Source organism: Alligator mississippiensis, chromosome 3, assembly GCF_030867095.1.
Source record: "Alligator mississippiensis isolate rAllMis1 chromosome 3, rAllMis1, whole genome shotgun sequence".
NCBI classification, from domain to species: Eukaryota; Metazoa; Chordata; order Crocodylia; family Alligatoridae; genus Alligator; species Alligator mississippiensis.
The window spans coordinates 2,125,366-2,152,639 of record NC_081826.1 but is presented as its reverse complement, the minus strand read 5'-3'; the positions used below and the strand labels follow the sequence as shown (position 1 = coordinate 2,152,639).

The following is a 27,274-nucleotide window of genomic DNA, read 5'->3' as shown; positions in this document are numbered from 1 at the left end:
TTGGGCCGACAGCCCCATCTTCCTTTGCTAGCTCAGCTGGGAGAGCGGAGGATATGGGCTCGCTTTGTGTAGAAATCCTTAGCTCTCTGGTCTCTCTCCAGCGCAAAGGAAAGGATTTGCTCTGAGCCAGTCTGCAGCTGGCGGCACCGCAAGCCTGTGACTTCTGGGGTGCAGGTCCTCAGCACCCTTCAGGAAACTGCCTCCTTTCTTGAGTTTCTGGCCCCCCTGTCTCATGTCTTGCTTCCTGGGGCTGTCCACTGCAAGGAGGTATGGGCAGGCCCTCTCTCAGTCCCAATCCTACCATCTGTGAGCATCTGCCAGCACTAACATGACCAGGATAGTATGGAACTGGTGCTATAGAGCTCTTGGCTTTGAAAAAGCAGTCAGTACGAGCCAGGCAGGAGTCGAACCTACAGTCTTCTGATTCGTAGTCAGACGCGTTATCCATTGCGCCACTGGCCCATGCTCGCCTGCACTCCCCCAGCTGCTGGTGAAGGGTGAGCCTCCAATTTTCTCTTTGCCCAGGGCCCTAATAAATCCTAATCTGTGCTTGCATGCAGGGGAAACATCTCAGATGGTAGAGTGCTCGCTGAGCATGTGACAGGGAGCAGGATTGATGCCCTCGTTCTCCAGGTTACCCTTTGTCCTGCTCTTGCTGAAATGGAGGCCGGGCACATGGGCATGTTCCTCTGTGCCCGGTGGGAGGGCTGTTTTGCTGCATGAGGGCTGTGATGTGGCCTGCTGAAAAAAGCAAAGGCAAGCGTCAACCTCACAAGAATTTGCAAAAAACATTCAATGAGCCACGGCAAGAGTTGAATCGACAATCCTCTGACCCGTAGTCAGACACATCATCTATTGCACCACTGGCCCTTGCCAGTGTGCAGCTGTCAGGTCCTGGTGAAGGGTGACCCCCCTTCCTGGTACCCTACCTGGAGCCCACCACTCCCTTTCGCTCCTGGAGACTCCAGCAGCTGCACCAGGGCTGGTCTCCATGGAGACTGGCCCCAGCCCCTGCCAGCTCTGTTGGGCCGGTCTCCATGGGGTTTCCATGGAGACCAGCCCCAGCAGGGCTAGCAGGGAGTGTGGCTGGGCAGGGAGCAGCTCTGGGGCTGGGAACTTGAGGTGGTGACAGCACGGTCCAGAGCCGGGGCACAGCTGCAATCCGCAGCCCACATACCCCGGGAAGGGGTGTGCAGGCAGTGGATCATGGCTCTGCCTTGGCTCCAGACCACACTGTCACCGCTGCAAGGTTTCAGCCCTGGCCCCAGAGCAGCTCCCTGCCCTGCCGTGCGTCCTGCTGGGGCCAGTCTCCATGGAAACCCGGCCCCACACTGTCACTGCACCATCCTGCTGGGATCTCCATGGAAACTGGTCCCAGCGACATGGGCAGGGGCGTGTGGGAGACAGAGTCCAGCCACCTGCCAGATCTGCCATTTTGCTCACTCCTGAGCTGGCCTGATCTCAGGACAAGGAGCAATGGGCTCAAGCTGCAGCAAGGGAAGTTGAGGTTGGATATTAGGGAAAATCTCTCTCACGAGGACGGTGGTGAAGCACTGAAACGGGCTACCCAGAGAGGAGGTGCAGTCTCCATCTTTGGAAGTTTTGAAAACCCGACTAGACAAAGCCATGGCTGGGATGATGTAGTTGGGGCTGGTTCTGCTTGGAGCAGGGGTTGGACTAGATGTGACCTCCTGAGCTCCCTTCACACCCTCATTTTCTATGGTTCTTATGAAAGGTTTTGGACAAATGTTGAGATTGTAAATGCAGACTGGACATAATACCTGGGGGTCTCCTTCCAGCCCTGTGTTCCTACGTAAGGAGGTGACATTTGGAACAGCTGCCTCAGTGCCTGGGCCCTTTCCATCTGGGGATCTCAATGCCTTTTACAAATGTTAATGATTTTGGCTCCCTGAACTCTCGGTCCTGGGTAAGCTTTTTGAGAGAATTATCCTGGCGCATGTCCACGAAGGGTTAGCAGGGGAGATTATGCTTAGGGGCAACCAACACGGGTTCATCCGTGGCAGGTCCTGTCAGACCAACCTGGTGCCTTCTATGACCAGGGCACAAAATCCTTAGAGGCAGGGGTAGCAGTGGACGTAGTCTTCCTGGACTTGAGGAAGGCCTTCAACACTTTCTCTCACCCCATTCTCACTAACAAACCAGGAGACTATGGCATCAACACCTACACAGTCAATTGGGTCGCTAACTGGCTGGAGGGCCGCACCCAGAGAGCGGTGGTGGACGGGTCATTTTTGACCTGGAGGGATGTGGGCAGTGGGGTCCCCCAGGGCTCGGTCCTCGGGCCCGCGCTGTTCAACATCTTCATCAGCGACTTGGACGAGGGAGTGAAAAGCACCTTGTTCAAATTCGCAGACGACACTAAGATGTGGGGGGAAGTGGGCACGCTAGAAGGGAGGAATAGGCTGCAATGATACCTGGACAGGTTACAGGGGTGGGCGGATGAGAACAGGATGGGTTTCAACACTGACAAGTGCAGGGTGCTGCACCTGTTGGAGTACTGCGTCCAGCTCTGGGTGCCGCACTTCAGGAGGGATGTGGACAGCATGGAGAGGGTCCAGAGGAGGCCACTTGCATGATCGGGGCAACAGGGTAGGCCCTACGAGGAGAGGCTACAGGACCCGAACCTGTTCAGTCTCCACAAGAGAAGGCTGAAGTTTGTAGGTTGTAAGTCAGAAGTTTGTAGGTTCAACTCCTGCTTGGCTTGTAGTGTCTGCTTTTTTTCAGAGCCAAAAGCTCTCATCAGCTTGCTGCTTCAGGTTGCTTTTGACCCAGGCAGCCCACAGCCCTCCTGCCAGGGTCAGAGGAAGGTGCCCTTTGGCACAGCCCCCATTTCAGCTGCAGCCCCCGAGCAGGCATGCCAGGACAAAAGGCAACACAAAGCGCTGGAGAAGACAGGCATCCATCCCGCTAACTCTTGCATGTTAAGTGAGTGCTCCACCATGTGAGCTAACTCCCCTGCACATGGGGGAGAGGTTAGATTTGCTGGGGCTGTAGACAAACACAAAATTGGTGGCAGAGGGTCACAGGCTTGCTGTGCTGCCAGCTACAGACTAGCTGAGACCAAAAAGTTTCCTTCAAGCTGGAATTGAACAAATGACGTAAGGATTTTCATACAAAGCAAACCTACAGGCCTCCGTTCTCCCAGCTAAGCTATAAAAGGAAAATGAGTTTGCAGGATTGACTCCTTCCTGACTCGTCCTGCCTTTTTTGTGAGCCAAGAGCTCTCTTACACCTCCCACTTACCTTTGCTTTCTCACCCGGCTGCAGCTCACTCCCATCCCCTTCTACCCCCGCTCTGCACTTGTCCAGCAAAACGCATGAGAACGTGCCCTTTGGCTCAGCCTCCATTTCAACCACAGCCGCAGCGCAGGCACGCCGGTGCAAAAGGGACCAGGTGGCACTGGAGAAATTGGGCATTGATCCCTTGACAGCTTGTATGCAAAATGCATGCTCGACCATGAGAGGTACATCATCTGGACATGGAAAAACTCCAGATGTGCGGGGGCCCTGGGCAAAAAGAGAACTGGAGGCTGTGGTGGGCCAGTAGGGGGCACTCCAGTCCCGAGACACCCGCCGCGCTGTGCCAGACCAAAGACCCCTCTTGAAGTGTCTCCCCTCAGGTGTCTACAGCCGACCAACCACGGTCCTGGAGTACACCCCCAAGTCTGGGGTAACCGCTGCCACCACCCAGACTCCAGTCTCTGTTCGGGCGCTGTGCCACCCGGCGTACGCAGACCCTGTAGACCCCTCATGGCAGGAGCCCCATGGGTCCGTGTGTTAATCTGCACCTGCCTGCATGTTCTCCAAACCCACGGCCCCCACTCCCATTGCAGCAGGTGAGAATCCCCGATCCCCACTCCCCGCCAGCCCCATCTCCCCTCACACCTGCTCCCTCCTCCACGGTCATCTCTGCCCTCGCGCACATTGGCTGAAGAGGAGGGACTCCTGAACAACTGGAACGAGACTCCTGCCGGCGCTGGGCCTGTTGGCAGCAAACTCAGGAGATCTTTGCTTTCACTCCAGGATTGCCCCACGACGGCACTCCCTGCCACACATCCCACCCTGCTGCTGCCTCCACCGCTACCCCAGGCATAGGGGGAAGCTGCCGCTCCTCCGGGCCTCCTGCTGAAAGATGAAGCCCTGCAAATGCAGGAATGGGGAAGGGAGGCTGGACCGCCAGGTGTGCACTCGCCCTTCACAAGCAGCTGGGGGAGCACAAATGAGCACGGGCCAGTGGCGCAATGGATAACGCGTCTGACTACGAATCAGAAGATTGTAGGTTCGACTCCTGCCTGGCTCTCACTGACTGCTTTTTCTGAGCCCAGGGCTCTCTTCTGCCTGCCCCTTCAGCTTGCATTTGGCCCAGGCACCCACAGCCCTCGTGCCAGGGTAAGAGAAAAGTGCCCTTTGGCCCATTCCCCATTTTCACCTGCAGCCCCCGAGCGGGCATGCCAGGACAAAAGGCAACACAAAGCGCTGGAGAATGTGGGCACTGATCCCACTACCACTCACATGCAAAGGAAGCACTCGAAAACCCGACAATTCCCTGGTGCACAAAGCTGTGGCTAGGCTTGATATTGCCCTGGACAAACAGAAAATTCATAGATTCATAGACTGTCGAATCGGAAGGGACCACAATGGCTCATCGTGTCCGACCCCCTGCCCCTGGAAGGAAAGAGGACCGAGGTCAGACAATCCCAGCCAGGTGACTAGCTAGCCTCCTCTTGAAGACCTCCAAGCTAGGTGACAGCACCACCTCTCTTGGAAGCCCATTCCAGATCCTGGCCACCCTGACTGTGAAAAATGTCTTCCTAATGTCTAACCTAAATCCCCTCTCAACTAGTTTACACCCATTATTCCTAGTCGGTCCCTGGGGTGCCTTGGTAACAGTGCGTCCCCTATTCCCCGTTGACCTCCCCTAATAAATTTATAGGCGGCCACAAGGTCTCCCCTCAGCCGTCTCTTGTGAAGGCTGAAGAGATTCAGCTCTCTCAACCTCCCCCCATAGGGTCTGTCACAAAGGCCACTAATCATACGAGTGGCCTCCTCTGGACCCTCTCCAGATTCCCGTGTCCCTCTTGAAGTGCGGCGCCCAAAACTGGACACAGTACTCCAACTGCAGCCTGACCAGTGCAGCATAGAGGGGGAGCAGCTCCTCCCTCGATCTGTTAGTCATGCACCTGCTAATGCACGACAAGGTGCGATTGGCCTTGTGGATGGCCTCGTTACCCTGCTGGCTCATGTTCATCTTGGAGTCAATTATGACTCCCTGATCCCTCTCTGCCGCCGAGCTGCTGAGAAGGACGCTCCCCAACCTGTAGGTGTGCTGGGGTTCCTCCATCCCAGGTGGAGTGCCTTACATTTATCTTCATTAAACTGCATCCTATTTCTCTCTGCCCATTGATCCAACCTGTCCAGGCCGGCCTGAATCTGCTCCCTGCCCTCCGGTGTACTAACTTTGCCCCATAACTTGGTATCTTCAGCAAACTTGGAAAGGGTGCTCCACCAATTGGTGGCCCCTCCTCGCCGACAAGGACAAATTCCCCCTGTGTGCCAAGGGCTGTAGCTGGACCCCTGAGCCTCCGTGGTGTGTCCAGGGTGGGCCTGCAGCACCGTGGCATGGGCCAGGTTGGGGCAGGGGCTATGTTTGGGGCTGGCTTTTGGTGGGGGGCATGAGCTCCACCCCTGCTGCCCGTCTGCCCCTCTGGCCCTGTCCAGTCCCACCGGCGCTCATCTCGGGAGCAGCCCACACATGGCAGGGAGTGGGAGAGGGAGTGAGGGCAGCACTGGGGTTGCCCATGGGGCTCCTGGGAGCAGACGACCACGGGAGGCTCCCATCGCCTGCAGAGAGCCCGGCGCCCACACCTCACCCCTGGCTCTGGCCTGGCCGGAGCAGGGGAGGAGCACACTGCCCACCCTGGATGCCCATGGCCAGGGTGCCCTCCTGGGCCCTGCCACCCCTGTCGCTTCAGGGAGCCTCTGATGGGCAGGGAGCCCTGGGCCCGGGCCCCGCGGGTCCACGTGTTAATCTCTTTCTGCCTGCACACTCCCCAGACCACTTCCCCCACTCCCCTTGCTGCAGCCCAGCACTCCTCTTCCCCACTCCCTGCCAGCCCCAGCTCCCCTCACACCCACCCCTGCCCCACCGCCACAGTCTCCTCTGTCCCCATGCACAACGGCCAACCAAGAGGGGCTCCGAACTGGAACGAGATGCCTGCCAGCTCCGGTCCTGTCGGCAGGAAACTCAGGAGAAGTTCATCTTGACTCCAGGATGCCCCACCACACAGCCCCCTGCCACCATCCCACCCTGCTGCCACCTCCAGTGCTGCCCCAGGCATAGGGGAGCCTCGTCTGCTCCAGGCCGCCTGATGAAAGGTCAAGCCAAGAAAGGACTGGGGCAGGGACACCGGAAATGCACACAAGGACGGCCCGGCCAACGCTGCTTCCTGAAGGGTGTTGAGGACCTGCACCCCAGACACACAGGCTTGCAATGACGCTGAGAGAGAAAGAGGATAGATGCACACAAACCCATGACAATGGTCCGCAACGGTGAGAGAAGTGGTCCGAAGAAAAAGTGTCCCAGTCCCTATACAGTCTCATCGCAGGGGTCCTCTTCGGGTGGCGCAGGGTCGTCTGTTGCTGAAGGATCCTCTCAAAGTGAAGATCCGTCTGGTGCAAGGGGGGGTTCAGGCGGTCCCCTCTGGGTCTGGTCCGGCAACGGTTTGTCTGGTGGGGTCAGTGTACTGGCGGTGGCCCGTGATGTGCTCGACGTATATGTCGCGGGACCACCGGATGGTGTCGGACACCAGGAGGCAGTGCATGAGTTTGGTGTAGCAGTGGGAGACGCGGCAGGATGCAGGACGCTCTCGTTGCTGGGGTCCCAGGCTCTGAGCATTCCCACGATGAGTGCGTTGACCGTCACGTCGTAGCCACGGCCCCTCGGGGTGTCAGCCAGCGGGGCGTACTTCTCCCGCTTGCGAGCCCGGGTATCGGTGAAGGCTTGGTGCCAGTTCTCGAAGGGGATGGTGACATCCACGATGACGATCTTCTTGGCCTCCTCGTCGGTGATCACGATGTTGGGGCGCATCTGGCTCTCGCAGCCCGGGACGGTGCGGTTGACGGAGACCTGCCCCACGGCGGCCAGGATGGCCCTGACCAGCCGGTCCTGGACGGCATTGTGGCGGAGCTGCCAGGCCCTGGCGTGCGACTCGCAGCTGCGCAGCACATAGGCGAGGGTCTCGGCCGCGTAGCCGCACCGCCGGCACCTCTTGTCCCGGTGGCCGAAGCGGACGGCCCCGTTGAGAGGCAGGCAGCTGAGGCCGGCGCGGTGGAGGAAGCGCCAGTCTGCGAAGCGCGTGAAGCTCCCGCTGGGCATGAAGTGGTTGCTGGCGTCCCACTTCGAGGTGACGTCGAAGACCTTGCCCTGGTCGGGTTTGGCCCTCAGGTCGCCGGCGTACTTGTTGCGGACGGCGTCCTTCAGGAACCTCTCCAGGAAGGTCCTCGTGCGGGGCGTCACGGTCACGGGGTCGGCGTGCGGGGCTGGTTGCAGGGAGACGGCCAGCTCCCGGCGCTCCTCAGTCCAGGTCCAGGCGCAGCTGATGTGCTTCCCGAGGCGGCGCGTGGTGTTGCGGGCTCGGCTCCACAGCGAGGCAAAGTCCCCGCCGTCTCGGCTGAACTCGCCCTCCAGCGAGCCGCCGAGGAAGGTGGCCAAGTCGTGTCCGGTCGGTGCCTCCTGATCCTCTTGCGGGCGGTCTCCTCCAGGGCGCTGGCGGCGCTCGTACTTACTGTGGGGTCCAGGCAGGTCAGGAGGCGGAAGGCGTGGGTGACCACCGCGATGTTGCCGAGGTCTCCCATGCGGGGCACATTGGCACCCCCCTGCCGGGAGGGGATGTACAGGACGTCGTTGCTGGCCCTCAGCGGCAGGTGCAGCCGCTTCTCGAGCAGCCGCTGAATCTCAGTGTCCGCCTTCTTGAGGGGGGTCTTGGGGACCGCCGAGCCTCTCCGGACGAACGCCACGCGGGGGATGAGGAAGTTTTCACCACGCCGATCTTCTGCCAGGGGGCCAGCAGGGACAAGTCCAGCTTGTGGGTATCCTGCACAATCCTGTTGATGGCCTAAAGCAGTAATTTCTGGCTCGGCCCCGTCGGCTGGCTCAGTACCCCAGCACTGTCTGGACTCAACCTTTTGCAATCGTTTGAAGGCCTGGGCTGCCTCGTGCCTGCCAGGCACACAGGAACATACCCTTTCACCCAGCCTCCGTCTCAGCCACAGCACAGGTGGGTCTGGACAAAAGGGAACATGAACTGGAGAATGCAGGCATCGATCCCGCTGCCTCTCGCATGCTAAGCGAGCGCTCTACCATCTGAGCTAATTCCCCTGTTTGCAGTCTTTGGATTCAGATTCATTAGTGCCCTGGGCAAGCAGAAGACTAGAAGACCCACACCAGGTGTGGGCAGGTTCCTTCTGCACCTGCCAGGGGGCTGTGGGTGGGCCCGGCCAGCCTTCACGGACCGTTCGGGGTGAGCCAGGGGATACGAGCACCGCTAAGGTGAAGGCGGACCTGGCCTCAGCCTGGCCCCTCCACCCACCGGGTGTCATGCAGCTGGAGCTGCAGCCTCCCAGCACCAGGATGCCCCCACCACGTGCCGAGGATGCTGGGCTGGCCCGCCTGCAGGCCCCTAGCAGGCGGAGAGGGAACCTGCTCTCACCTGGGGGGTGGGAGGTATCCTCCAATTTTCTGATTACCCAGGGCCCTAATAAATCTTCATCTTTTCCCACATGCATGGGAATTAGCTCAGATGGTGGAGCACTTGTTTAGCACGTGAGATGCAGTGGGATCGATGTGCTCATGTCCCTTCTTGTCCAGACTGGCCTGCGCTGCGGCTGACATGGAGGCTGGGTGGAAGGGCAGGTTCCACTGTTCATGGCAAGGGGGCTGCTTTGCTGCACCGTGGCTGTGATTCTTCCACGAGGAAAAAAAGCAAGAGTAAGCAGCAGGCACAAGAGAGCCGTGTACTCGCATTGTCGGCCCGTGTTTATCTTGGAATCGATAATGACTCCAAGATCCCTTTCTGCCACCCTGCTTTCGAGAAGGGGGTCCCCCAGCCTGTAGGTGCGCTGCTGGTTCTTCCTCCCCCGGTGCAGCACCCTACACTTGTCGGTATTGAATCCCATCCTGTTCTCATCCACCCACCCCTCTAACCTGTCCAGGTCCAGCTCTATCCTGTCCCTTCTTCCAGCGTGCCCACCTTGCCCCAATCTTGGTATCGACAGTGAATTTGAACAGGATGCTTTTAGCCAGTCTTCAGTTGGCAGCACTGAAGACTGCGAGTCTCGGGGGGGCAGGTCCTCAACACCCTTCCCAAAGTGGCGGATGCAGGTGCTCTGGCAGGGCCCTCCTTGGGTGAGGTTCTGGCCTCCTTGCTCCATTATTTTCTTGGCTTTAGCTTTCAATGGAGGGCCTCAAGCCGATGAGGCTTCCCCCATGCCTGGGGGCTGAACATCTCCTGAGTTTCCTGCCGACAGGACCGGAGCTGGCAGGCGTCTCGTTCCAGTTGTTCGGGAGCCCCACTTCTTTGGCCGTTGTGCACAGGGACAGAGGAGACTGCGGCGGTGGGGCAGGGGTGGGTGTGAGGGGAGCTGGGGCTAGCGGGGAGTGGGGAAGAGGTGTGCTGGCCTGCGGCAATGGGAGCGGGGGAAGTGGTCTGGGGAGTGTGCAGGCAGAAAGAGATTAACACGTGGACCCGCGGGGCCCGGGCCCAGGGCTCCCTGCCCATCAGAGGCTCACTGAAGCAACACGGGTAGCAGGGCCCAGGCAGGCATCCTGGCCATGGGCATCCAGGGTGGGCAGTGTGAACCTCCTCCCCTCTGGGTAAGACAAGGCCAGGGGTGAGGTGTGGGTGCTGGGCTCTCTGCAGGCGGCAGTGGCCTCCTGTGGCCGTCTGCTCCCAGGAGCCCCATGGGCAACCCCAGTGCTGCCCCCACTCCCTCTCCCACTCCCTGCCATGTGTGGGCTGCTCCCGAGACCCTCGCCGCAGGGACAGGACAGGACCAGAGTGCCCGGCAGAGGGGCAGGCGGGTAGCAGGGGTGGAGCTCATGCCCCCCACTGAAAGCTGCCCCCAAACCGAGCCCTGCCCCAACCCATCCCACGGTGCTGCCTGGATATACCATGGAGGGTCGGGGGGCCCAGCTGCAGCCCTCTGGCACACACAGTGGGAATGTGCTCTTTCCTGCCTGCAGGTCCACCAACTTGCTGTCTCTCCCGGGTCCCAGCAAATCTAACATTTTTGACACGTGCTGGGGAATTCGCTCAAAGGGCAGAGCGCTCACTTAGCATGAGAGAGGTAGTGGGATCGATGCCCCCATTCTCCAGGGTTTTGTGTTGCCTGTTGTCCTGGCATGCCCGCTCTGGGGCTGCAGCTCCAAATGGGGCTGTGCCAAAGGGCACCTTCCTGTGACCCTGGCAGGAGGGCTGTTTTGCTGCAGGAGAGCTGTGTGCTGCCTGGGGCAAAAGCAACCTGAAGCAGCAGGCACAAGAGCGCTGTTGCCTCAGAAAACACAGGAAGGACGAGCCAAGTAAGAATCAAACCAACAATCTTCAGACCCATACTGAGAAGCGCTATCCATTGCACCACTGGCCCATGCTCAGCTGCGCTCCCCCAGCTGCTTGTGATGGCGAGCCCACTGCCTCATGCTCTGGACTCCCTTCCCCATTCCTGCATTTGCACGGCTTCGTGTTTCAGCAGCGGTGGAGGCAGCAGCGGGGTGGGATGTGTGGCAGGGAGCTCCGTTGTGGGGCAATCCTGGAGTGAAACCAAAGATCTCCTGAGTTTGCTGCCGACTGGAGCGGAGCTGGCAGGCGTCTCATTCCAGTTGTTCTGGAGCCCCTCCTCTTCAGCCATTGTGCACGAGGGCAGAGGAGACTGCGGCGGTGCGGGAAGGGGGCGGCTGTGTGTGGGGATGTAGCTTGGGGGGAGCGGGGAAAGGGTGTGCTGGCCTGCAGCAATAGGAGGGGCAGTGGGTCTGGGGAGTGTGTAGACAGGTGCAGATTAACACACAGGCCCACGGCGCCCCTGGCATGAGGGGTATACAGCGTCTGTGTATGCCGGGTGGCACGGAGCCCGAACAAAAACTGGAGTCTGGGTGGTGGCAGTGGTTACCCCAGACTTGGGGGTGTACTCCAGGAACGCGGTTGGTCAACTGTAGATACCCCAGGGGAGACGCTCCGAGAGGGGTCTTTGGTCCGGCATGAGGAACGAGACACCTGCCAGCTCCGGTCCTGTCGGCAGGAAACTCAGGAGAAGTTCATCTTCACTCCACGATGCCCCACCACACAGCCCCCTGCCACCAACCCACCACCCCGCTGCCTCCAGTCACTGCTGCCCCCAGGCATAGGGGACCCTCATCTGCTCCAGGCTGCCTGATGAAAGATCAAGCCAAGGAAGGAACGGGGCAGGGACACCAGAAACTCATAAAAGGATGGTCTGGCCAATGCTCCTGCCTCCACCACTGTCTGAAGGGTGCTGAGGACCTGCACCCCAGAGACACAGGCTTGCAGTGCTGCCAGCTGCAGACTGGCTCAGAGCAAATCCTTTCCTTTGCGCTGGAGAGAGACCAGAGAGCTAAGGATTTCTACACAAAGCGAGCCCATATCCTCCGCTCTCCCAGCTGACCTAGCAAAGCAAGACAGGGCTGTGGGCGCAAGGGGGACTCAAGGTGGCACGCTGCCCTGCCCGCAGGGCTTGCTGGCCTCCACGCCCCGGTGAGGGCAGGTTGCCTTTTCACATTCACTTATCACAAGGGAAAGGATCATGGATACAAACAGATGTACAATATATATATTTATTTGTAAGCTATCAAAACCAGTAACAAAACCAGTACCCTCTGGGGAAATGACGTAAATACCAGTGCTTCAGACACAGGTAAGTCACAGGTAAGTATTTGATCTGAAACAGATAAACCCCAAAGATAAACTCAATCCCAAGGGGAGACCCCAATGCCCGTGGGCTTTTCCCAACCCTACAAAGAAGCTGGCAACTTTAGGGGGGGCCTCCCAGTGGGACCTCCCCTTTCAGGAGCCCTTAACTAACCAGGGTGGCGGGGGGACTCCTCTTTTTCTTGCAGCTCATGGCTCCCAGGCCTGGCGGGTGCTCCTTGCCCTCTGCGCCAGGCTGGTCTCTCACCTGCAGTGGGCTTCGGGGGGGTCGCTGTGCCCTGAAACAGGGCTCCGCTATGCAGGCCTCGGCTTGGGCCTGTCTGCTGGCTCAGTAGCCCGAGCACCTTCTGGCTGTCTGGACTCAACCTTTTGAAATCGGTTGGAGGCCTGGGCTGCCTCGTGCCTGCCAGGCACACAGGAACCTACCCTTTCACCCAACCTCCATCTCAGCCACAGCACAGGTCGGTCTGGACAAAAGGGAACATGAGGTGGAGAACACAGGCATCAATCCCACTACTCACATACTAAGCGTGCGCTCTACCAACTGAGCTAATTACCCGGTTTACAAAATGGGATTAAGATTTAGTAGCACCCTGGGCAAACAGAAGACTAGAGGACCCACACCAGGTGTGGGCAGGTTCCCTCTGCACCTGCCACGGGGCTGTGGGCGGGCCCGGCCAGACTCCATGGCACTTTGGGGCAAGCCAGGTGGCATGAGCACTGCTGAGGTGAAGGTGACCTGGCCTCAGCCCGGCCCCTTCACCCAGCGGGTGTCATGTAGCTGGAGCTGCGGCCCCCCAGCACCAGGATGCCCCCACCAGGGAGCTCCCCGAAACACATCCCACCCCACTGCCTCTGCCACGACTGCCCCCAGGCATAGGGGGAAGTCACCTCTGCTCCGAGCCCCCGCTGAGAGATCACGCGATGGCAGCAAGGGGACAGGGAGGCCAGAAACCTGCATGAGGAGGGTCCCGCCAGCATGCCTGCCTCCCCCGCTTTGTGACAGGTGCTGAGGGCTGCAGCCTGAAAGTCGCAGGGCAGAGGGCATGGGCTTGCTGTGCTGCCAGCTGCTACCTGGCTCGTACTGCCTTTTTTGCAAGCCAAGAGCTCTCTTGCACCTCGCGTTTACTGTTGCTTTTCTAACCCGGCTGCACCTCACTCCCATCCGCTTCTGCCCTCTGATCTGACCTCGTCCAGCAAAACACCGAGAACATGCCCTTTGGCCCAGGCTCCATTTCAGCCACAGCCGCAGCGCAGGCTTAACGGTCCAAAAGGGACCAGGAGGCACTGGAGAAATTGGGCATAGAGCCCTTGACCTCTTGTGCGCTCTGTGGCAGAAATGCCACCGTGGGTGCCCCTCTGCAGAGACCTGTCTCAGCCAGCCTGGGAGGCTGCTGTTGAATCCCTCAGTGCGGGAATCTCCCTCCTGGTCTGCATGACAAAAGCCTGGCGCCTGGGAGGCGGATGCTCTAGTCACCTGGGCAGGGGGGAAAGACCCGGCCCTGCGCGGGCCCAGGTAGCCAGGGATGCGGGGGAGATTGGTCGGCTTGTGGCCAGTATTGGCAGCTTCGATTGGACCGGGCTGCTGAGGTCAGAGAGGTTATTTAAGGGCTCGGTCCAAGAAGAAGGGGCAGTCAGCCATTAGCCATGTGGTCATCCAGGTGAATCTGAGCCTGGCTCTCTCCTCATCACCGCATGCTCCAAGAGTGCCCTGCCTCCAGAGGAAACAACAACCACCTCTGGACGATGCGAGTGAGTAAGCTACTAAAGATCCGATTAGATATTTAGTTTCAGTAACTCAGATGCGTGTTTAAACGGCTACCTCAGCCACCCTGGTTTGCTCTATGGGATTCCTCTGATATTCCTGTAATATTTCTATGATATTACTCTACCTTTTACCCTGTTTCCGCCCTACCCCTGTAATCAATAAAGTTCTCCTTGTGACCGGTGTGGGAGACTTATTGCGGGGTGGGTCTAAATTATGCCAAGGAGGCCCCTTAGGTCTGTGGACTAAGGGAGACTTTCCTAATAAGCCCCTGACTTGGGGAAGTGCCCCAAGTGCTTGTATTGGGTCTAGGACCCATTGGACGATCAGGCCTGCGTTCTCCAAGGTGCGCAGAGCCAGAAGTGAGTCCAGAGCCTTGGATGGTGGCAGCGGGACCCCAGGCTAGCGGGTGTGCTCCAGGGAAGGGGTCGGCCGGACGGGAGGCACCCCAGGGGGGCACTCGGAGACTGGAAGGTGGTCGGGCGCGGGGAGGTGGGCGGCTCAACGCAGGAGCGCCCCCTACTGGCCCGCCACACGCTTGACCATCAGAGGTACATCATCAAGACACGAGGCAGTTCCAGATGTGTGGGGGCCCTGGGCAAAAAGACAATTGGAGGCTGTGGTAGGCCAGTAGGGGGCACTCCTGTGCTGAGGCACCTGCCGCATGGCACTGGCCTACAGCCAACCAACCACGTTCCTGTTGAACACCTGCAAACCTGGGGTAACCGCTCCCACCACCCGGACTCCAGTCTCTGCTACTACTCCGTGCCATCCGGAGCGCACAGAGCCTGTCAGCCCCTGATGGCAGGGGGCCCTGGACCCACGTGTTAATCTGCACCTGCCTGCATGCTCCCCAAACCCACTCCCCACAAGCCACAGCTCCACACAGCCACCCCGCTGCTGCCTCCGCCGCTGCCACCGCTGTCCCAGGCATAGGGGGAAGCTGTCGCTCCTCTGGGCCTCCTGAAGAAAGACGAAGCCCTGCAAATGCAGGAATGGGGAAGGGAGGCTGGCCGCCAGGTGTGCGCTCACCCTTCACAAGCAGCTGGGGGAGCACAAGTGAACATGGGCCAGTGGCGTAATGGATAACGCGTCTGACTACGAATCAGAAGATTGTAGATTCAACTCCTACCTGGCTCGTACTAACCGGCTTTTCCAAGCCCGGGGCTCTCTTCTGCCTGCCCCTAGAGGGTGCTTTTAGCCCAGGCACCCACAGCCCTCATGCCAGGGTAAGAGAAAAGTGCCCTTTGGCCCATTCCCCATTTTCAGCCGCAGCCCCTGAGTGGCCATGACAGGACAAAAGGCAACGTAAAGCCCTGGAGAATGTGGGCATTGCTCCCACTACCTCTCGCATGCAAAGCAAACACTCGGCCACCTGACATAACTCCCTGGCACACAAAGCTGTGGCTAGGTTTGCTGGGGCCCTGGATGAACAGAAAATCAGTGCCCCCCTCCCCACAGGCAAGTGCAAATTCCCACTGTGTGCCAGGGGCTGTAGATGGGCCCCTGAGCCTCCGTGGTGTGTCCAGGGTGGGCCCGCAGCACCGTGGGATGGACCAGGGTTGGGGCAGGGGCTGGCTTTTGGTGGGGGGCATGAGCTCCACCCCTGCTGCCCGCCTGCCCCTCTGGTCCTGTCTAGTCCCACCAGCGCTCATCTCAGGAGCAGCCCACACATGGCAGGGAGTGGGAGAGGGAGTGGGGGCAGGACTGGGGTTGCCCATGGGGCTCCTGGGAGCAGATGGCCACGGGAGGCCGCAGCCGCCTGCAGAGAGTCCGGCGCTGACACCTCACCCCTGGCTCTGGCCTGGCCGGAGGGGAGGAGGAGCACACTGCCCACCCTGGATGCCCATGGCCAGGATGCCCGCCTGGGCCCTGCTATTCATGTGCTTCAGGGAGACTCTGATGGGCAGGGAGCCCTGGGCCTGGGCCCCGCGGGTCCACGTGTTAATCTCTTTCTGCCTGCACACTCCCCAGACCACTTTCTCCTCTCCCATTACCGCAGCCCAGCACTCCTCTGCCCCACTCCCCGCCAGCCCCAGCTCCCCTCACACCCACCCCTGCCCCACCGCCTCAGTCTCCTCTGTCCCCGTGCACAACGGCCAAAGAAGCGGGGCTCCCGAACAACTGGAACGAGACTCCTGCCAGCTCCGGTCCTGTCGGCAGGAAACTCAGGAGAAGTTCATCTTCACTCCAGGATGCCCCACCACACAGCCCCCTGCCACCATCCCACCACCCCGCTGCCTCCAGTCACTGCTGCCCCCAGGCATAGGGGACCCTCATCTGCTCCTGGCCCCCCAATGAAAGCTCAAGCCAAGAAAGGACTGGGGCAGGGACACCAGAAACCCACACAAGGACGGCCCGGCCAACGCTGCTTCCTGAAGGGTGTTGAGGACCTGCACCCCAGACACACAGGCTGCGGTGCCGCCAGCTGCAGACTGGCTCAGAGCAAACCCTTTCCTTTGCGCTGGAGAGAAAACAGAGAGCTAAGGATTTCTACACAAAGCGAGCCCATATCCTCCGCTCTCCCAGCTGACCTAGCCAAGCAAGACGGGGCTGCGGGCGCAAGGGGGACTCAAGGTGGCACGCTGCCTTGCCCGCAGGGCTTGCTGGCCTCCACGCCCCGGTGAGCGCAGGTTCCCTTTTCACATTCACTTATCACAGGGGAAAGGATCATGGATACAAACATTTGTACAATATATATATTTATTTGTAAGATATCGAAACCAGTAACAAAACCAATACCCTCTGGGGAAATGACGTAAATACCAGTGCTTCAGACACAGGTAAGTCACAGGTAAGTATTTGATCTGAAACAGATAAACCCCAAAGATAAACTCAATCCCAAGGGGAAACCCCAGTACACTTGGGCTTTTCCCAATCCTACAAAGAAGCTGGTACTTTAGGGGGGGCCTCCCAGTGGGACCTCCTGTTTCAGGAGCCTTCTTTTCCCTGCAGCTCACGGCTCCCAAGGTGGCGGGTGCCCCTTGCCCTCTGCGCCAGGCTGCTCTCTCGCCTGCAGTGGGCTTCGGAGGGATTGCTGTCCCCTGAAACAGGGCTCCGCTATGCAGGGCGTCTCGGGCCTCTGGCTCAGCCCTGTCGGCTGGCTCAGTACCCCAGCAGCGTCTGGCTCTCTGGACTCAAGCTTTTGCTGTGGGTCGGAGGCCGGGCTGCCTCGTGCAGCACCAGGCTCGGTCCGCTCCCGGGCCCTCCGTGCAGCGCCTCCTGCACCGAGCGCCCAGCCTCGTTGCGGGGGTTGAGGACCTGAGCCACCAAGCGCTCCAAAGGTCCTACTCCATGCACCGTCCTGTGCACCATGTCTCTGGCCACACGCCCCAGGTTGCAGACCTGAGCCACCTCGTGCAGCTCCCAGGGTCTGGACGCCGTGTGCCGTGCTGCACCCGAGAGCCGAGCCGCTGGCGCCGTCCACCGCTCCCCGCTGATGGGGGTCTTCAGGGGCGCTTCTGGGCTGTGCTTCACCCTGCTGAGCAGCTCTGGCACCGTCTGGCTGCTGAGTGAAGGTGTTGGGGACCTGCACCCCGCTGGAGCTGTCCGCTGCTCCCTGCTGATGTGGCTCTTCAGGGGCGATTCTGGGCTGTGCTTCGCCCTGCTGGGCAGCTCCCCTCAGCCCCCCTCACCCCGCTCTTCTCCCTTCTCTCTCCCAGAGGTGTTCCCCTCGCGCTGGGCACGCAGCTCCTTTTATTTGCTCCACGGCTCCGCCCCAAACTCTTCCCGACACGAGTGTTGCAGTCTTCAATTAGGTCCAGCGTTGTGGGGCACTCCTCTCCCCGCCCCCAGGAAAGGGGCGTGACTGAACTCCTCTTGCTGCCTCCAGATTGGGGGATGAGCTCCACCAATCACAACAGCAAGATTTCAAGCCTGGGACTCAACCCAGCTCCGAAAGGCAAGCCTGCTGCACACGTGTGGAGTCCTTCAGGGCTCATTTCACCCATTCCCCAAACCCAGAGCTCCCACGTGCCCCGTGCTTCCTGCTGCTTTTTACCCCTGGGGGAACCACATGCCCCATGCAGCCAATGCCCCTGCAGGGCACACAGGAGCCTGCCTTTCACCCAGCCCCGTCTCAGCCACAGCACAGGTCGGTCTGGACAAAAGGGAACATGAACTGGAGAATGCCGGCATCGATCCCGCTGCCTCTCGCATGCTAAGCGAGCGCTCTACCATCTGAGCTAATTCCCCTGTTTGTAGGTAGGGATTAAGCTGTATTAGTGCCCTGGGCAAACAGAAGATTAGAGGACCCACACCAGGTGTGGACAGGTTCCCTCTGCACCTGCCACGGGGCTGCGGGCGGGCCCGGCCAGACTCCACGGCAGGCTCGGCATGAGCCAGGTGGCATGAGCACTGCTGAGGTGAAAGCGGACCTGGCCTCAGCCCGGCCCCTCCACCCAGCGGGTGTCATGCAGCTGGAGCTGCAACCGCCCAGCACCAGGATGCCCCCACCCTGGAGCTCCCTGGGACACATCCCACCCCACTGCCTCTGCCACAACTGCCCCCAGGCATAGGAGGAAGCCACCTCTGCTCCCGGTCCCCACTGAGAGATCACGCGATGGCAGCAAGGGGGCAGGGAGGCCACAAACCTGCATGAGGAGGGTCCCGCCAGCACGCATGCCTCCCCCGCTTTCTGACGGGGGCACAGAAGGGAATTGGTGAGGATTTATTCACCAAGGCGCCCCCGGGGGTTACAAGAAATAATGGCCACAAGCTAGCAGAGAGCGGATTTAGATTGGACATTAGGAAGAACTTCACAGTTCGAGTGGCCAAGGTCTGGAACGGGCTCCCAAGGGAGGTGGTGCTCTCTGCTACCCTGGGGGTCTTCAAGAGGAGGTTAGATGAGTATCTAGCTAGGGTCATCTAGACCCAGCACTCTTTCCTTCCTATGCAGGGGGTCGGACTCGATGATCTGTTGAGGTCCCTTCCGACCCTAACATCTATGAATCTATGAATACTCCTGGGCTTTTCCCAACCCTACAAAGAAGCTGGTACTTCAGGGGGGGCCTCCCAGTGGGCCCTCCTCGTTCAGTAGCCCGTAACTAACTGGGGCAGGGGGGACTCCCCTCCCCCGTGGGACTCCTCTTTTCCTTGCAGCTCTCAGCTCCCAGGCCTGGCAGGTGCTCCTCGCCCTCTGCGCCAGCCTACTCTCTTGCCTACAGTGGGCTTCAGGGGGTCTCTGTGCCCTGAAACAGGGCTTCGCTGTGCAGGGCTTCTGAGGCACACAGGAGCCTACCCTTTCACCCACCCTTGTCTGGACAAAAGGGAACGTGAATTGGGGAATGCGGGCATCAATCCCACTACCTCTGGCATGCTAAGCAAGCACTCTACCATGTGAGCTAATTCCCCTTCTTGCAAGCAGGTGATTAAACTTTATTAGTGCCCTTGGCAAACAGAAGACTAGAGGACCCACACCAGGTGTGGGCAAGTTCCTTCTGCACCTGCCACGGGGCTGCGGGTGGGCCCAGCCAGCCTTCACGGCCCATTCGGGGCGAGCCAGGGGGCACGAGCACCACTGAGGTGAAGGTGACCCAGCCTCAGCCTGGCCCCTCCACCCAGCAGGTGTCATGCAGCTGGAGCTGCGGCCCCCCAGCACCAGGATGCCCCCACCATGGAGCTCCCTGGGACACATCCCACCCCACTGCCTCTGCCACGACTGCTCCCAGGCATAGGGGGAAGCCACCTCTGCTCCCAGCCCCCGCTGAGAGATCATGCGATGGCAGCAAGGGGGCAGGGAGGCCACAAACCTGCACGAGGAGGGTCCCGCCAGCATGCCTGCCTCCCCGCTTTGTGACAGGTGCTGAGGGCTGCAGCCTGAAAGTCGCAGGGCAAAGGGGCATGGGCTTGCTGTGCTGCCAGCTACAGACTAGCTGAGAGCAAAAAGTTTCCTTCAAGCTGGAATCGAACAAGTGACATAAGGAGTTTCATACAAAGCAAACCTACAGGCCTCCGCTCCCCAGCTAAGCAATCAAAGGAAGATGAGTTTGCAGGTTCGACTGCTACCTGGCTTGTACTGCCTTCTTTGCAAGTGAAGAGCTCTCTTGCAGCTCCTGCTTCCCACTGCTTTTCTCACCCGGCTGCACCTCACTCCCATCCCCTTCTACCCCCTGCTCTGCCCTTGTCCAGCAAAACACCGAGAACATGCCCGTTGGCCCAGCCTCCATTGTAGCCACAGCCACAGCACAGGCTTATAGGTCCAAAAGGGAGCAGGCAGCACCGGAGAAATGGGGCATTGAGCCCTTGACCTCTTGCGTGCTTGACCATCAGAGGTACATGATCGAGACACAAGGCAGTTCAAGATGTGCGGGGGCCCTGGGCAAAAAGAGAACCGGAGGCTGTGGTCGGCCAATACAGGGCACTCCTGAGTTGAGCCACCCGCCGCGCTGCATTGAACCAAAGACCCCTCTTGGAGTGTCTCCCTGGGGTGTCTACAGCCGATCAACCACGTTCCTGGAGTACACCCTCACACCTGGGGTAACCGCTGCCACCACCCGGACTCCAGTCTGTTAGGGCTCTGTGCCACCCGGCGCACACAGACGCTGTAGACCCCCCATGGCAGGAGCCCCGTGGCCCCATTTGATATTGTGCACCTGCCTGCATGCTCCCCAGGCCCACGGCCCCCACTCATAGAGTCATAGATTCATAGATGTTAGGGTCGGAAGGGACCTCAATAGATCATCGAGTCCGACCCCCTGCATAAGCAGGAAAGAGTGCTGGGTCTAGATGACCCCAGCTAGATGCTCATCTAACCTCCTCTTGAAGACCCCCAGGGTAGGGGAGAGCACCACCTCCCTTGGGAGCCCGTTCCACACCTTGGCCACTCGAACTGTGAAGAAGTTCTTCCTAATGTCCAGTCTAAATCTGCTCTCTGCTAGCTTGTGGCCATTGTTTCTTGTAACCCCCGGGGGCGCCTTGGTGAGTAAATACTCACCAATTCCCTTCTGCTCCCATTGCCACAGTCCAGAACGCCCAATCCCCACTCCCCACCAGCCCCAGCTCCCTTGGCACCCACCCCCCGTCCCCACCGCCACGGTCATCTCTGCCTTCACACACAACGGCTGAAGAAAACGGACTCCAAAACAACTGGAACAAGATGCCTGCCAGCTCCGCTCCGGTCAGCAGCAAACTCAGAAGATCTTCGGCTCCACTCCAGGATTGCCCCACGACGGCGCTCCCTGCCACACATCCCACCCCGCTGCTGCCTCCACTGCTGCCCCAGGCATAGGGGGAAGCCTCCACTCCTCCATGCCTCCTGCTGAAAGACGAAGCCCTGCAAATGCAGGAATGGGGAAGGGAGGTGTGGGGAAGGCAGGTGCAGGAAGGGTGAGCCAGGTGTGGGCTCGCCCTTTGTGGTGGGCCAGTAGGGGGTGCTCCTGCGTTGAGCCACCCACCTCCCTGCGCCCAACCACTTCCCAGGGTCCCAGTGCCTTCCTGGGGGCACCTCACACCTGGCCGACCCCCTTCCTGGAGCACACCCGCTAGCCAGGGGTTTCCACTGCCACCACCCAGAGCTCTGGACTTAATCTGGCTCCGCGCGCTCTGGGACACACAGGCCTGGTAGTCCCCAAGGGCACTTGGTTCACTTCAAGAAGGTGGGATGCTTCCTGCAGTCAGGAGCACACGTAAGGGTCTCCCTTAGTCAGCCGAACCAAGGAGACCCCAAGCCATAATCTAGACCCACTCCCAAGAAGTCTCCCACACTAGGTGCAAAGGAGAACGTTATTGGTTTCAGAGGGTAAGGTAGAATAGGGCACCGGGTAGAGCAATACCAGAGACATCCCATAGAGCAAACTCCTGTGGCTGGGTAGCCTTTGATCTCGCATCTGATCTACTGCAAGCTGTAGATCTAGGTGGGTCGCAGGCAGCTTACTCACAAGTGTCGTCCAGAGGCTGATGGGAATCCCTCTGGAGGCAGGCGGTTCCTTGATCGTGAGTTTTGAGAGACAGAGCCAGTTGCAGATGGTCCAGCTCCTCTTAGGTCCTGAGCATCCCTCCTGGCTGCCCCCTCCTCCCAGGCAGTCCTTACCTTATATAGCCCTTGTGATCTCATGTACCTGGTCCAACGGAGTCCAGCACCTGTTGGCTGTCAGTCAACCCATTTAAAATACATCAGTAGTTGCCGGGCAGACTCTAGGCCAGCGGGAGGGAAGCCCCTCACCCAGGTAGGCAATACTAGTCGTGTAGGCAGAGGGAGCAGGTTTCCCCCTCCCTCGGGAATGGATCCAGCTCAGGTGACCTAGAGAGAGCAGGTAAGGATGTGCCTTTCTGTGCTGGGCCCGTCCTAATGACAGTTGTCACCGAGCTGAGTTTTTGGGAGGGAAACAAAGGTGCTTTCTGCCGCACTCTGCACAAGCAGCTGGGGCCGCACAAGTGACCACAGGCCAGTGGCGCAATGGATAACGCGTCTGACTATGGATCATAGATTTCATAGGTTTCATAGGCATTAGGGCTGGAAGGGATCTCGGAAGATCATCAAGTCCAGCCCCCAGCCCAAAGGGCAGGAAGTCAGCTGGGGTCATAGGATCCCGGCAAGATAAGCATCCAGTTTGCTCTTGAAGGTGTTCAATGTAGGCGCTTGAACCACCTCCGGTGGCAGGCTGTTCCAGACCTTGGGGGCTCGGACAGTAAAGAAATTCTTCCTTATGTCCAGCCTGAAACGGTCTTGTAGTAGTTTGTGACCATTCGTCCTCGTCATCCCTTGGGGCACTCTGGTGAACAGACGTTCCCCCAGATACTGGTGGTCACCCCTGATAAACTTGTAGGTGGCCATCAGATCACCCCTGAGCCTGCGCTTTTCCAGGCTAAAGAGCCCCAAGGCTCTCAGCCTGTCATCGTAGGGTCTGCTTCCCTGACCCCTGATCATGCGCGTGGCTCTTCTCTGGACTCTCTCAAGCTTCTCCACGTCCTTTTTGAATTGTGGAGCCCAAAACTGGACGCAGTACTCCAGCTGCGGCCTCACTAAGGCCGAGTACAGGGGGAGAATGATGTCCCGGGATTTGCTTGAGAAGCATCTATGGATGCAAGCCAGCGTTTTGGTCGCTTTACTAGCCACAGAAGATTGTAGGTTTGACTCCTGCCTGGCTCGTACTGAATGCTTTCTCTAAGCCCAGGGCTCTCTTCTGCCTGCCCCTTCGGGTTGCTTTTGGCCCAGGCACCCACAGCCCTCATGCCAGGGTAAGAGAAAAGTGCCCTTTGGCCCATTCCCCATTTGGAGCTGCAGCCCCCGAGCGGGCATGCCAGGACAAAAGGCAACGCAAAGCACTGTAGAATGTGGGCATCGATCCCACTACCTCTCGCATGCAAAGCAAACACTCGACCACCTGACATAATTCCCTGGCACACAAAGCTGTGGTTAGGTTTGATATCACCCTGGACAAATGGAAAATCGGTGGCTTCCTCCCCGCAGGCAAGTGCAAATTCTCCCTGTGTGCCAGGGGCTGTAGCTGGGCCCCTGAGCCTCCATGGTGTGTCCAGGGTGGGCCCGCAGCACCGTGGGATGGGCCAGGCTTGGGGCAGGGGCTGGGTTTGGGGCCGGCTTTTGGTGGAGGGCATGAGCTCCACCCCTGCTGCCTGCCTGCCCCTCTGGTTCTGTCCAGTCGCTGCTTCAGGCTTTCTGTTCTCCATCTCTCATGTAAACGAATGGTCATCTGGTTCCATCTCGGATCTAAATGCGACCTAGGGCAGTTGGTTCACTCTTGTCACCGTTATCTGGAGGGTCTTAGGTGCGTCTCTCACTGCATCTTTATCAGTTTTGTTTGGGTAGAGGAGGGGAGGGAGGGGGGGTGAGTCCTTTGTGAGTCAGACAGACTGCATCCTGTGCCAGGGTTGCCCAAGAATACAGAGCTGAGGCGTAACACCCCAGGCGTAGGGCAAAGCCACCTCTGCTCCGGGCCCCAGCTGAAAGATCATGCAAAGGCAGCAAGGGGGCAGGGAGGCCACAAACCTGCACGAGGAGGGTCCCGCCAGCATGCCTGCCTCCCCCGCTTTGTGACAGGTGCTGAGGGCTGCAGCCTGAAAGCCACCGGCCGGACGGTGACAGCCTTGCTGTGCTGCCAGCTACAGACTAGCTGAGAGCAAAAAGTTTCCTTCGCCCTGGTCTGCCCTCCTCCAGCAAAACACATGAGAACGTGCCCTTTGGCCCAGCCTCCATTTCAGCCACAGCCGCAGCGCAGGCACGCCGGTGCAAAAGGGACCAGGCGGCACTGGAGAATTTGGGCATTGAACCCTTGACCTTTTCCATGTTGATCCTCGAGACACAAGACAGCTCCAGATGTGTGGGGGCCCTGGGCAAAAAGAGAATTGGAGGCTGCGGTGGGCCAGTAGGGGGCACTCCTGTGCTGAGGCACCTGCCGCATGGCACCGGCCTACAGCCGACCAACCACGTTCCTCTTGAACACCCGCACACCTGGGGTAACCGCTCCCACCACCCGGACTCCAGTCTCTGCTACTACTCCGTGCCATCCGGAGCGCACAGACCCTGTTGGCCCCTGATGGCAGGGGGCCCTGGACCCACGTGTTAATCTGCACCTGCCTGCATGCTCCCCAAACCCACTCCCCACAAGCCACAGCTCCACACAGCCACCCCGCTGCTGCCTCCGCTGCTGCCACCGCTGTCCCAGGCATAGGGGGAAGCTGTCGCTCCTCCGGACCTCCGGAAGAAAGATGAAGCCCTGCAAATGCAGGAATGGGGAAGGGAGGCTGGCTGCCAGGTGTGCGCTCGCCCTTCACAAGCAGCTGGGGGAGCACAGGTGAGCACGGGCCAGTGGCGCAATGGATAACGCGTCTGACTACGAGTCAGAAGATTGTAGGTTCAACTCCTACCTGGCTCGTACTGACTTCTTTTCCCAAGCCCAGGGCTCTCTTGTGCCTGCCCTTTAAGTTGCTTTTGGCCCAGGCATGCACAGCCCTCATGCCAGGGTAAGAGAGAAGTGCCCTTTGGCCCGTTCCCCTTTTGGAGCTGCAGCCCCCGAGCGGGCATGCCAGGACAAAAGGCAACGCAAAGCCCTGGAGAATGTGGGCATTGATGCCACTACCTCTCTCGAGGAAGCGCTCAACCATCTCAGCTAATTCCCTGGCACAGAAAGCTGTGGCTACGCTTGATATGACCCTGCAAAAACAGAAAATCGGTGGTCCCCTCCCTGCGGGCAAGTGAAAATTCCCCCTGTGTGCCAGGGAGCTGTAGCTCGGCCCCCTGAGCCTCCGTGGTGTGTCCAGGGTGGGCCCGCAGCACCGTGGGATGGGCCAGGGATGGGGCAGGGTTGAGTTTCAGGCCGGCTTTTGGTGGGGGGCATGAGCTCCACCCCTGCTGCCCGCCTGCCCCTCTGGTCCTGTCCAGTCCCACCAGCCCTGGTCTCGGGAGCAGCCCACACACGGGAGGGAGTGGGAGAGGGAGTGGGGGCAGCACTGGGGTTGGCCATGAGGCTCCTGGGAGCAGACGGCCACGGGAGGCTGCAGCCGCCTGCAGAGCGCCCGGCGCCCACACCTCACCCCTGGCCCTGGCCTGGCTGGAGGGGAGGAGGAGCACACTGCCCACCCTGGATGCCCATGGCCAGGATGCCCGCCTGGGCCCTGCTATTCTTGTGGTTCAGGGAGCCTCTGACTGGCAGGGAGCCCTGGGCCTGGGCCCCGCAGGTCCACGTGTTAATCTCTTTCTGCATGCATGCTCCTCAGGCCGGTGCCCTGTTCCCATTTCTGCAGGCTGGCACTCCTCTTCCCCATTCCCCGCCAGCCCCAGCTCCCCTCACACCCACCCCTGCCCCACCGCCGCAGTCTCCTCTGTCCTCATGCACAACGGCCAACGAAGAGGGCTCCCGAACAACTGGAACGAGACGCCTGTCGGCAGCGTACTCAGATCTTTGGCTTCACTCCAGGATGCCGCACCACAGCCCCCTGCCACATCCCACCATGCAGCTGCCTCCAGTCACTGCTGCCCCAGGCATAGGGGTGCCTCATCTGTGCCAGGCCCCCCGTTGAAAGATCAAGCCAAGGAAGGACTGGGGCAGGGACACCAGAAACACACACAAGGATGGTCTGCCAAACGCTCCTGCCTCCGCCGCTGTGTGAAGGGTGTTGAGGACCTGCACCCCGCTGGAGCCATCCGCCGCTCTCTGCCAATGAAAGTCTTCAGGGGCGCTTCTGGGCTGTGCTTCGCCCTGCTGAGCAGCTCCCCTCAGCCCCACTCACCCCGCTCTCCTCCCTTCTCTCTCCCAGAGGTGTTCCCCTCGCGCTGGGCACACAGCTCCTTTTATTCGCTCCACAGCTCCGCCCCGAAGTCTTCCCGACAGGAGTGTTGCAGTCTTCAATCAGGTCCAGCATTGGGGGGAACTCCTCTCCCTGCCCCCAGGAAAGGGGCGTGACTGAACTCCTCTTGCTGCCTCCTGATTGGGGGATGGGCTCTCCCAATCACAACAGCAAGATTTCAAGCCTGGGACTCATCCCAGGCTCCGAAAGGCAAGCCTGCTGCACATGTGTGGAGTCCTTCAGGGCTCATTTCACCCATTCCCCAAACCCAGAGCTCCCATGTGCCCCGTGCTTCCTGCTGCTTTTTACCCCTGGGGGAACCACATCCCCCATGCAGCCAATGCCCCTGCCAGGCACACAGGAGCCTGCCTTTCACCCAGCCCCGTCTCAGCCACAGCACAGGTCGGTCTGGACAAAAGGGAACAAGAGCTGGAGAATGCGGGCATCGATCCTGCTACCTCTCGCATGCTAAGCGAGCGCTCTACCATCTGAGCTAATTCCCCTGCTCCCAACACAAATTTAGGATTTATTGGTGCCCTGGGCAAACAGAAGACTAGAGTACCCACACCAAGTGTGGACAGGTTCCCTCTGCACCTGCCACGGGGCTGCGGGCGGGCTCGGCCAGCCTCCATGGCAGGTTCAGCATGAGCCAGGTGGCATGAGCACTCCTGAGGTGAAAGTGGACCTGGCCTCAGCCCGGCCCCTCCGCCCAGCAGGTGTCATGCAGCTGGAGTTGCTGCCCCCCAGCACCAGGATGCCCCCAGGAGGGAGCTCCCCGAAACATATCCCACCTCACTGCCTCCACCACGACTGCCCCCAGGCATAGGGGGAAGCCACCTCTGCTCCGGGGCCCATGCTGAGAGATCACACGATGACAGCAAGGGGGCAGGGAGGCCACAAACCTGCACGAGGAGGGTCCCGCCAGCATGCCTGCCTCCCCGCTTTGTGACAGGTGCTGAGGGCTGCAGTCTGAAAGCCACCGGCTGGACGGTCACAGCCTTGCTGTGCTGCCAGCTACAGACTAGCTGAGAGCAAAAACTTTCCTTCACCCTGCTCTGCCCTTGTCCAGCAAAACACATGACAATGTGCCCTTTGGCCCAGCCTCTATTTCAGCCACAGCCACAGCGCAGGCACGCTGGTGCAAAAGGAACCAGGTGGCACTGGAGAAACTGGGCATTGATCCCTTGACCTCTTCCATGTTGATCCTCGAGACACAAGACAGCTCCAGATGTGTGGGGGCCCTGGACAAAAGAAAACTGGAGGCTGTGGTAGGCCAGTAGGGGGCGCTCCTGTGCTGAGGCACCTGCCA

The 27,274-nt window shown here is 59.7% G+C and overlaps 5 non-coding genes across 5 annotated transcripts; 3 read left to right on the top strand and 2 right to left on the bottom strand.

The window, feature by feature from the left end:
• Positions 1–389: 389 nt before the first annotated feature.
• Positions 390–462, bottom strand: TRNAR-ACG (transfer RNA arginine (anticodon ACG)). The gene has a single exon. It is a non-coding gene; the product is annotated as a tRNA-Arg (tRNA).
• Positions 463–4,248: 3,786 nt separating this feature from the next.
• Positions 4,249–4,321, top strand: TRNAR-ACG (transfer RNA arginine (anticodon ACG)). Its single transcript has one exon. It is a non-coding gene; the product is annotated as a tRNA-Arg (tRNA).
• A 4,004-nt stretch (positions 4,322–8,325) lies between these two features.
• Positions 8,326–8,398, bottom strand: TRNAA-AGC (transfer RNA alanine (anticodon AGC)). Its single transcript has one exon. It is a non-coding gene; the product is annotated as a tRNA-Ala (tRNA).
• A 6,391-nt stretch (positions 8,399–14,789) lies between these two features.
• Positions 14,790–14,862, top strand: TRNAR-ACG (transfer RNA arginine (anticodon ACG)). Its single transcript has one exon. It is a non-coding gene; the product is annotated as a tRNA-Arg (tRNA).
• Positions 14,863–24,481: 9,619 nt separating this feature from the next.
• TRNAR-ACG (transfer RNA arginine (anticodon ACG)) lies at positions 24,482–24,554 on the top strand. The gene has a single exon. It is a non-coding gene; the product is annotated as a tRNA-Arg (tRNA).
• Positions 24,555–27,274: the final 2,720 nt, after the last annotated feature.